The sequence below is a fragment of the Elaeis guineensis genome, chromosome 16, assembly GCF_000442705.2.
Source record: "Elaeis guineensis isolate ETL-2024a chromosome 16, EG11, whole genome shotgun sequence".
Classification (NCBI taxonomy): domain Eukaryota; kingdom Viridiplantae; phylum Streptophyta; class Magnoliopsida; order Arecales; family Arecaceae; genus Elaeis; species Elaeis guineensis.
In genome coordinates this window covers 14,983,894-14,994,827 of record NC_026008.2, presented here as the reverse complement: position 1 = coordinate 14,994,827, position 10,934 = coordinate 14,983,894, and the positions used below count along the sequence as shown (strand labels likewise).

The 10,934-nt window shown below is 40.0% G+C and overlaps 1 non-coding gene across 1 annotated transcript; it reads left to right on the top strand.

The window, feature by feature from the left end:
- Positions 1 to 9,961: 9,961 nt before the first annotated feature.
- LOC140854403 (small nucleolar RNA R71) lies at positions 9,962 to 10,067 on the top strand. Its single transcript, XR_012137618.1, has one exon. It is a non-coding gene; the product is annotated as a small nucleolar RNA R71 (small nucleolar RNA).
- Positions 10,068 to 10,934: the final 867 nt, after the last annotated feature.

Here is a 10,934-nt window from a genome sequence, read left to right as displayed (position 1 = left end):
TCACTAAGTCAAAGGAATTAAAGAAGGATTTTTGAGTTTTTGACTTAGTGGAGTCAATTCCAGAGCAAAAGGAGCCGATCCCTTCACTGAAATAGGTGTTAAAATGAGTAATTCCAAGTTTCAAGAGAATTTGAGTCGACTCAGGAAGAGTTTGAGTCGATTCTGGCATGAACTTAACATTTGACATAGGCCTTGAGCCAATTTAAGCATCCCTTGAACCGACTCAGGCACGCAGACCTGCACTGGCACAGCCTTGAGCCAACTCAAGAACAACATGAGTCAACTCATGTAGAAAAGATAGAGAAACAATTTTTGAACTTGCTACTTGAGCCGACTAAAGAAATCTAAGAGCCGACTCATGAGGACCATAAGCCGACTCAAGAAAACCATGAGTCGACTCAACAGTTTCTGATAGTAATAATGGCTAGTTTTCAAAAAACTGCAGATTTATAGAAAAGCCCTCCAATAGCTAGTTTTCAGTCTCCAACGGCTAGACACGGCTAGTTTGGCTTCTAAAAAGGGTTTAAAGACTTTCAAACTCATTGAAGAGCCAAGATTAAGGGGATTAAAGAGGGAAAACATCATCTTGAGTAAGCATCATTGAATATCCTTAAGAGAAAGAAAAGAGAGGAATTAAGTAAAAGAATTTTGAGTGTGCTTTTAAGAACAATCTTCTCCAACTTCTTCCACCTCCTCTCAAGCTTAAAAGAAGAGAAGAAAAAGCATCAAAAGAGCCATCCATCAGCTTCTCATCTGAGCTTTAAAAGAGTTTCATTTTTATTTTTCTCTTTATGTCGAAATTTCATATATTGTATTTTGTTTCTTTACAAGTTTCTTTAAGAAAAAAAAACTTAGGGATTAGACTGATCCAAGCTCATAATCGGACATTGTAAAGATTTTGATTGGTGAGCCCAAAAAATTAACTGAGTTATTAGTGAGCTCGAAAAACCAACTAGATTTTATTTGTGAACTCAGAAAAACAAACACAATATAATCAAGGAAGGATTTTGTATAATTTTGAAAGAGAGCTTGGAGAGTAGACATAGGTATAGATTGCACCTATCCACTATAACATCTTATGTGTTTGTGTTGTGCTTTCTTATTCTATTACTTTGCTTGTCCTGCATGATTTTAGTTTCAGCTTAGCATAGTTTAATTCTTGCATGGTCTTGATTTCGCTATTGCTTATATTGCATACATCACCACCACATCTTTTAGATTAAAATTGAAGCACATACTTGCCTTAGAGTTTAATTTGGTTAAAACTTTTAAATAACCTAATTCACCTCCCTCTTGGCTTGCTATCTCTGGACAATACTAGATTTGATCAGCTATGATTTATACTGAGCCATCTGTATGCTAGTCCAATCTTAATTTGATTAAATTGTCTTGATTGGATCGATTGAAATGTCAGATAGTGTTGCTTGATCAGTCATATTTTGTCTCATCATTTTTCTCTCCTCTGATACTCTCTTTATGTGATTTATGTATTATGCAAGGTTCTAGCGCACATTTGGTGAGACCCCGAAAGAGGTTGGTAATCGAAGAGGACTCGATGAGACTCTAAGAGAGGATGGTAGCCGAAGAGGTTCGATGAGGTAGTCGAAGAGGACTCGATGAGACTTTAGAAGAGGATGGTAGCCGAGGAGGTTCGATGAGACTCAAACTGGGGTTGGTAGCCGAAGGTGGCTGATGTATTGACAACAATTATGAAAGTCAACAAGGAGGATTGATTGGTACCTAGTTGGTAAGATTAAATAGGTCTAATCACCTAGTCTACTGATTGAGGGTGATCTAGCTTGATGTGGGTCAACTCAGGTGTGAAGCCACTATGCCTAGTGGATAAAGGCTAATAAACCCCGCCTTCTAATGGGCATTTGCCTTTTGAAAAGTTAGTTAGGGGCTACGGTCCTAATATGTGGTATCAGAGCGAGGTTACAGGTTCGAAACCCAACAGGCCCCCAGAGTGTTAAAAAAAAAATATCGCTGGAGAGAGGAATTGTTGTGCAAAGTTCCAACGCACATTTGGTGAGACCCAGAGAGAGGTTGGTAGCCGAAGAGGACTCAATGAGACTCTAAGAGAGAATGATAGTCGAGGGGATTCGATAAGGTAGCTAAAGAAGACTCGATGAGATTCTAGAAGAGGATGGTAGTCGAGGGAGTTCAATGAGACTCAGACTGGGGTTGGTAGCCGAAGGTGGCTGATGTATTGACAATAATTATGGGAGTCGACAAGGAGGATCGATTGGTGTCTGACTGGTAAGATTAAATGGATCTAACCATCTAGTTTGCTGATTGAGGATGATCTAGCTTAATGCGGGTCAACTCAGATGTGAAGCCCCTGTGTCTAGTGGATAAAGGCTAATAAACTCCACCTCCCAATGGGCATTTACCTTTTGGAAAGTTGGTTAGGGGCTACGGTCCTAACATTATAAACCTAGTGAACCCGACCTGTTACTTTAAATCTAAGTTGATTCTAGTAGGGAGTTTTAAACTATTCCATTAGTCGAGCAACATACCCATCCTATCTGAGTCTATGTCAAGCATTGTAAGATTCGGTTATTATTGATCTCTATTACATCATTATATCTTAAGTGATCCTAATTAGATGAAGCTACTTGATCAAATTGATCTTTGATTGCTGAGCAATATATTAATTTATGTTGAATCTGTAGGAACCAGATCTAGGGTTTCAGGGTTAGATCTTGAAATTTTTTCAAGATCATACAGCGGAAGACTAAAATAAATCAAAATTTATTTTCTGAAATCAGAAAATCCCTAGATCTAAGATCCTATTACATGATTATTACATAGCATTAAATCAAAAATTAAAATATATAAATATAGCATGAACTACATGTTGATCATATCAACATGTTTCTATACCACATCTAATGTATGTATTAAACAATAGATCAAATCTATTACCTTGCAAGTTAGACGCTCTAACCTCGCTGATCCAGGCTTAAGGATGATGTTGCAAGCCGCACATGCGTCCGACCTCTAGGAGTCATCCACACGAGCCCACGAATCTCGATCAGAAGTCCTGCTTCAGGAAATCAGCACAGTATGCTAGTACTGCGCTGATCCTTCTTTGATAGTTGATCAGGTGCCTCCTTCTTGATTTGGACTCTTCCAAAGATGGAAAGTAAAAGGAAGAGTTTCAGATCTGAGACGCTCTCAGAAAACTCAAGATGGAGGGAGGAAAGATATGAAAACGAAAAACCCTAGAAGAAGACCCTCTTCTTCTTCTCATTTTTCTCTCTAAACACCCTAACTTGCATCTTTTATATCTCCACGACCCAAAGGTCTTTCTCTCTGATTTTTAGATGACACAAAGGTCTCTCAAATCTCTATCTTCTCCTAAAATTTCATAAATAAACTCATTTTATACAGAGAGATATTATAGAGTCCTTGTCTAGGTCAAATACCTAGTCAAGGCTTATCCAAATATGGCAAGTTAAGGGGCGCCCAACTCTTGAGCACCTCCTCCATATTTTTGTGCATGGATCACCAGAAAAGGGTGCACAATGTGTACCCTAAAAGTTATGAAAATTCTAAAAAAAATTTGGATAAATTCGGTGCAAAATTGAAAGAGTTTTGGATTTCTAAAATTCTATCTCATAGAATTCGAAATCCAAACTTATTCCATTTTGATTTGATCCAAACCACCTTCCATGTAAGAAAGAAGAGAGGAAACCTTTTGTGAATGTGGGAGAGACCTGGGAGAGAGCTTTTGTCACACAAAATAAGTGGAGATTGGCGTTGAATAAGAGAGAGGGCGTGGGGAAGGCTTATGTGGCGCAAGGTGGAATCCTAGTCTTACTAGGATTCTATCTTATGTCTTGTTTTAATTTGATTTTCCAAACCAAATCAAACCAAAATTAGATCAACCTAATTAAAATAGGTCTTAACCCAATTAAGAACCTAATTTAATAAGATTAAATTAAATTTAATTCTGATTTAATTTTCTAATCAAATTAGAAATTAGATTGACCCAAGTCCTAGTTGAACTAGGACTAGTTTTTCCTTGCACTTGGCTTATCCAATAAACCAATTGGACTTGATCCAATCAAGCCTAAAATAAATCTAATTAAATCATATTTAATTAGACTTAATCTCAGCCCATTGGCTTAATCAAATTAAGTCAATTAGCAATCAAATTGCTAATCGATCCTCCTGCAATACTTGCACTGGGTTAAATGTCAATCGTATTGATCATTTAACCCTAGAACGATTCTTAATCATTGATCAACCATCCGATCAGATCATGAACTCTAATGTGTGTGACCTCATAGGTCCGAACCTAAGTCGGTAGCATAGAAATAAATTTTTGTACCAATCGAAGTGACCATCTAGCAATGGTACCCGACGATCGGATAGGTCGAATGTGTAAAACAACATCCTTAGAACCCATGCGGATATAGTTTTCATATAATTCATCCCCTTGACCAAAATGATCATAGGACACCCCAGAGTTTAACTGTCAACTCTGATCAGGTTGTCCACATTGTATTTCAAAATATCAAATCCATCTGATGGATTACCCTGGCCAAGGTTTTACTAAATTGAAATACAGCGACTCATTCTTCTCCAACTCTTGGAGTGATCAATCCCATCTCGATCACACTCTGACTTCGCAAGTATTTGACTGTGCCCAGAAGCCTTCCATCTCTGAATTAAAAATTCAGTTAGTCCAGTACCAAATCACAGTGAGTTGCTTGCAAGTCACTGAGGCGATCTCAAGTCTAAGGGACACTTATATCTATATCCCATCAGAGACATTCTCGACAGCAGAATACTCTGGAGTTGGTCACGTTCAATGATGATGTACCCTTACATCTCACCTGTATGTCATACCAGTATCTCCACACTCCTTGGTTAAGAGGACAACCAACCCATATGGCCTACAGTGATCTATGCTCGATAGAAGCTGTCATCCTTATTAACAGCTTATCATTTGATCGTGAACAGTTTTAAGGACTAATCGATAAATCCTCTCTTTATCGAACTTAAATAGTCCTAAGGACTTCATCATAACAACGGAGTTCATTAGAAGATGAAAGCTTATGATGAAGATGCCAAATATATTTTATTTATTAACAAATCAATTACAATACTTGGTTGCTCAACCGTCAACAGCTTGACGATTGGCTTTTTGGGACACATTTTCCAACAACTCCCACTTGTCCTAAAGCCACTCGGCACAGTATCTAATACCCATTTTCGACTTGTGGTTGTCGAACTCCTTTATCGCTAGGGCTTTAGTGAAGGGGTCGGCTAGGTTCTCCTTTCCGTCGATCTTCTGAAGGTCGACGTCACCTCGATCCATAATCTCTCGGATCAGGTGGAAGCGACGCAAGATGTGCTTCGTCCGTTGATGTGCTTTGGATTCCTTCACCTGAGCTATGGCACCAGTGCTGTCGCAGTAGAGCAGGACTGGACCATCGAGGGAGGGTGCTACTCCGAGCTCGTTGATAAATTTCCTCAGCCACACAGCTTCCTTCGCGGCATTCGATGCTGCGATGTACTCCACTTCACAAACAGAGTCTGTCACAGTATGCTGCTTGGAACTCTTCCAGCAGATGGCTCCACCATTCAGAGTAAAGATATAACCCGACACGCTCCTGCTGTCATCATGGTCAGATTGGAAGCTAGAGTCTGTGAACCCCACAAGTTTCAGATCTGACTTGCCATAAACCAACCATTGGTCCTTAGTATTTCTCAAATACTTAAGGATGGCTTTAACCACTTTCCAGTGATTTTCTCCAGGATCAGATTGGTATCTACTCACTACTCCTAATGAGTATGCCACATTTGGTCTTGTACATGTCATGACGTACATGATAGATCCCACGGCTGAAGCATATGGGACTCTACTCATACGCTCTCTCTCTTCAGGAGTTGTCGGACAATCCTTCTTAGAGAGAGAAATTCCATGGCCTATCGATAGATAGCCCTTCTTGGAATTCTCCATGCTGAACCTCTTCAGCACAGTGTCTATGTACATGGACTGGGATAACCCAAGCATCCTTTTAGATCTATCTCTATAGATCTTCATCCCTAGGATGTAAGATGCTTCACCCAAGTCCTTCATGGAGAACTGTGATGACAACCAAACTTTTATTCCCTGTAGTGCGGGGATGTCATTTTCGATTAAAAGAATGTCATCCACGTACAAGACAAGGAATACCATAATTGGACCATTTGCCCATTTATAGATGCAGGGCTCTTCTCCATTCTGAATGAAGCCATACGTTTTGATCACCTTATCAAAACGCATGTTCCAACTCCGAGAAGCTTGCTGCAGTCCATAAATGGATCTCTAAAGCTTGCACACCTTGGACTCATCTGTGGATGTAAACCCCTCAGGTTGTATCATATACACCTCTTCAGTCAGCTCTCCATTCAGGAAAGCTGTCTTTACATCCATCTGTCAGATCTCATAATCCAGATGGACAGCTATTGCAAGTATTATCCGAATGGATTTGAGCATTGCCACAGAGAAAAATGTCTCGTCATAGTCAATACCATAACGTTAACGATACCCCTTGGCGACCAGACGGGCTTTATAGGTCTCCACCTTTCCATCTGCGCCCCTCTTCCTTTTGAAGATCCATTTACACCCAATGGGTTTAACCCCTTCAGGTGGGTCAACCAATGTCCATACATCGTTGACTTTCATGGACTCCATTTCGAATTTCATGGCTTCAAGCCATTTCTCAGAATCAGATCTCTGCATTGCATCCATATAGGTGATCGGATCTTTATTATTCTCATCAAGTTCGATGGGATCACCATCCCGGACCAAGAAATCGTAGTATCTGTCTGGCTGATGCGGTACTCTACCGGATTACCTTAATGGTGCAGGTATATTGGGCTCCGGATCTGTCTAATCGTATCCGACTCAGGTTCAGCTATTGATATCGATCCTTCTACCTGTTGAACTTCATCAAGTTCAACCTTAGAGGCAACGATTCCTTCACCAAGGAACTCCTTTTCTAAAAAGATTGTCTTAAGACTGACGAACATCTTTTGTTCATCAGCATGGTAGAAAAAATATCCTTTTGTCTCTTTGGGGTACCCTATGAATGAGCATTTGTCAGACCTAGGTCCAAGTTTGTCTGTGACTAATCATTTGACATAGGTCGGGCACCTCCAGACCCTAAGGTGTGAAAGTACTGGCTTACGTCCCGTCCATATCTCATATGGAGTCTTAATTACAGACTTACTTGGAACCCTATTTAACAGATAACAGGTCGATTCGAGTGCATATCCCCAGAAGGATATCGGCAAGCTAGCAAAATCCATCATGGATTGGACCATGTCTAACAAAGTCTGATTTTTCCTTTCAGACACACCATTATGCTGTGGTGTTCCTGGAGGAATCCATTGGGAGAGAATCCCATTCTCTCCTAGATATGTGAGAAATTCACTAGAAAGATATTCTCCTCTTCAATCAGATCGAAGAGTTTTAATACTCTTTCCAGTTTGTTTTTCTACTTCACTTCGGAATCGTTTGAACATTTCAAATGAATCCGACTTATGTTTTATCAGATAGACATATCCATATCGGGATAGATCATCCATGAAGTTATGAAGTAGAAATATCCACCTCTAGCACTGGTGCTCATGGGCCCGCATACATCAGTATGTACTAGGCCCAAGAGCTCAGTAGCTCTCTCATCTTTTTCAGTAAAAGGTGACTTGGTCATTTTACCAAGAAGACAGGACTCATAGGTTGAAAATGATTCACAATCACTGACTTCGAGGATTCTCTCTTGAGTCAACCTGTTTATTCTGTTCTTGTTTATGTGACCTAACCTATAGTGCCATAAGTAGATATCTCACACACTATCTAATCTAGGATGCTTGCCAGTAGAATAGACTCTTATCAGGCTTGATCTTTTTGGTCTGGCTCTGCACTGATGTCCCAGCCTGAACTTGCACCTTCTTCACTTTCTTCTTCTTGTTCTTCTTCCCTTTCTTAAAAGGTCGAGAACCAGAAGACGAACCTCCCACTAAGTTCACCGACTCCTTGTAAAGTTGGTGATCCTTCTCAAAGTTCTGAAGCAACCCCAGTAACCCGTGGTAGTTCTCTTCAGGCTTTGTCATTCTATAATGAGTGAGGAATGGGAGATTAGACTTGGGCAGTGAGTTCAGTATTGCATCTTTCCCAAGCTGCTCATGTAAGGGAAAGCCGAGCTTGCTCAATCGTTCCATCAGCTCGATCATGTACAATACATGATTAGTGACAGAGGCACCATCCCGTATTTTGGCATTGAAGATGGCACAACTAGTCTTGTGCCTCTCCACATCATCGGGTGTGCCAAAGGCATCCTCCAACACTTGAAGCATGTCCTTTGGCTGAGCTGTCTCGAATCTGCGACTGAACTCATCGCTCATGGCAGCCAGCATGATACAACGCACCGTGGTCCGATCACTGAGCCACTTCTGGTAAGTGTCTCTGACTATTCCACGTGCATTAACAGCTGGCTCCTCAGGTGCAGGATCCATTATCACATATAGGATCCGTTCATGCTCCAGGACTATCTTCAACTTTTGGTACCACCTACCGAAGTTGGATCCTACCAATTTATCATTGTCCAACAATGATCGGAGCGATAGGAAAGTGGTACCCAAGTCTAATAATGCCTTCTTAATCGTGAGGTCCCCTATGACACAAATAATTGGGGTACCTGGATCTTTCAGTTTGGGTGGGGCAATTTGCTGGAAAACTGAGCTAGCCTGCTCAGTTAGGTGGACTTTTCTTGGTATTTGTGCCTTTGATTTTCGTTTCTGTGTACACAGGTCCTTTAGAAATTTAGCATAGGTTGGAACTTGCTTAATGACATCGAGAAGAGGTAAGTTTATCTGAACCTGTTTAAACAGTTTCAACATTTCATTCATTTTTATACCCTTCTTATCAAGAGGCAGAGAGGATTCTAAAGCACTGGGAAATGGAGCTTTAGGTGCAGGTGCTGGGTTAATAGGTTTTTTCTTCTCTTCAAGTTTCTTCTTTTCTGTTGTAGCTGAAATTGGTTGCTCTTGTTGTTGGATTACTTCAGGTTGATTTAAGATTTTTCCGCTTCTAAGGGTCATAATCGATTTGGCATGTTCGAAAAAAGTTTCAGGACCAATGGAGCTTTCAGCCATGTACTGTCCTTTTGGGTTATTAATAGGCTGACTGGGTAATTTGCCTTCTTCCCTCCTACTGAAAGCTGTTGCTAGCTGACCTATCTGGGTCTCTAGCTTTGCTATTGATTGCGTATGAGAGTGAAGGAGTTGGGTATTCATTTCTAGTCCTTTAAGTGCTTGCAGTACCTTTTCTTCGAAAGCCGAGCTATGAGTACTCGGAGTGGGTTGAGGAGGGTTCTGGTATTGTAGCTGGGATGGATGCCTCTAAGTCGCATCCGGATAACCTGATCTTTGTTGCACTGGAGGAACCACTGGTTGTGTTTCCATGAGAAATTCGGATGGTTTCTCCATCTCGGATTGTACGTACTAGAATAGGGGTTGTTCTCTGATCTATGAGTAGTTTGGGCTTGATGGACTTGTTCTTGTACATATTCAGAAAACTGTGGTGCAACCAGACAATCATTCACATAATGAGTGGGGCTCGAACACAATGCACATATATCTTGTATCTGACGGGATGGAGAAGGTGACTGTCCTATACTTAATAATCGATCAAACTTTTGGGATAATTCATCTACCTTATGATGGATATCTATGGCATTTCCTACTTTATATATTCCACCTCTCTTTGGGTTTAACATGGGTTTATCTCTAATAGAGGCAGACATATGATGTAATGAATTTTTACTTAAAATTTCAAACAGTTGCCATACCTCATTCTCATTTTTCAGCATGAATGTCCCACCGCATGATGCATCGACCATTTGTCTATGTCTTTCAGATAGCCCATCATAAAAATATTGGATTAATTGCCACTTGGGTACAGCATGATGGGGATATTTTCTAATAAGGTCCTTTAATCTCTCTCATGTTTTATGAAATATTTCTCCATCTAATTGGAAAAAACTAGTTATGGCTTTCCTTATTTGATTAGTTTTTCCTATGAGAAAATATTTCTTGAGAAACTCTCCTTGCAGCTGGTCCCAGGTTGATATAGTCATAGAATCCAAAGTATGTAGTCAGTATTTGGCTTTGTCCTTAAGTAAGAAAGAGAATAATTTTAACCTAAGAGCATCATCGGAGAAGTTATGAATTTTGACAGTTGAGCATATCTCAAAAAATTCTTCAAGATGTTTATAAGTGTTGCTCCTAGATTGATTTTGATGATTACAAAGCAGATTGAAGGGATACAAATATTTTAAATTGAAAAAGTCCTTATGCTCTTCAAGGGCAAAATCATAATTTCACTAAAATCCTAATTTGATAGTATCATTTGGTAGAATAAATGATTTGTAAACTATTGGTGAAAATTTCATTATTTTTGGACTTGTATTTTGAAAGTTATGCATGTTTGAAAATCATGAGTCGACCCGTGAGTCAACTCATGGCACAATGAGCTGATTGGCACACAGATTTTTTGTTGGCACACCCTGTGAGTCGACCCTCATGAGTTGACCCCCAGGAATGAGTCGACCCCCATGAGTCGACCCCTGCAGTTTTAGGTCAAAAGTTGCAGAAACTCATTTTCTGGCTGATGCAACAGAAGTCGACTCATGAGTCGACTCCTGAAGCATGAGTCGACTCATGAGTCGACCCCTGCGATGGAAAATATCAGCAATGACTATTTTTTTGCCCGTTTTAATTGCCTTTTATGCTTCCTAAAATTGCTCTAACGGCTCTTTATCTGCCTAAATTGTTTTCTCTTGTTTCTTATTGCTATAAAATGCTTCAAATGGTGAAAGAAATTATAGATCAAAAAGGAGAGATCAAACCTATATTCAAAAGGATCCAAAATC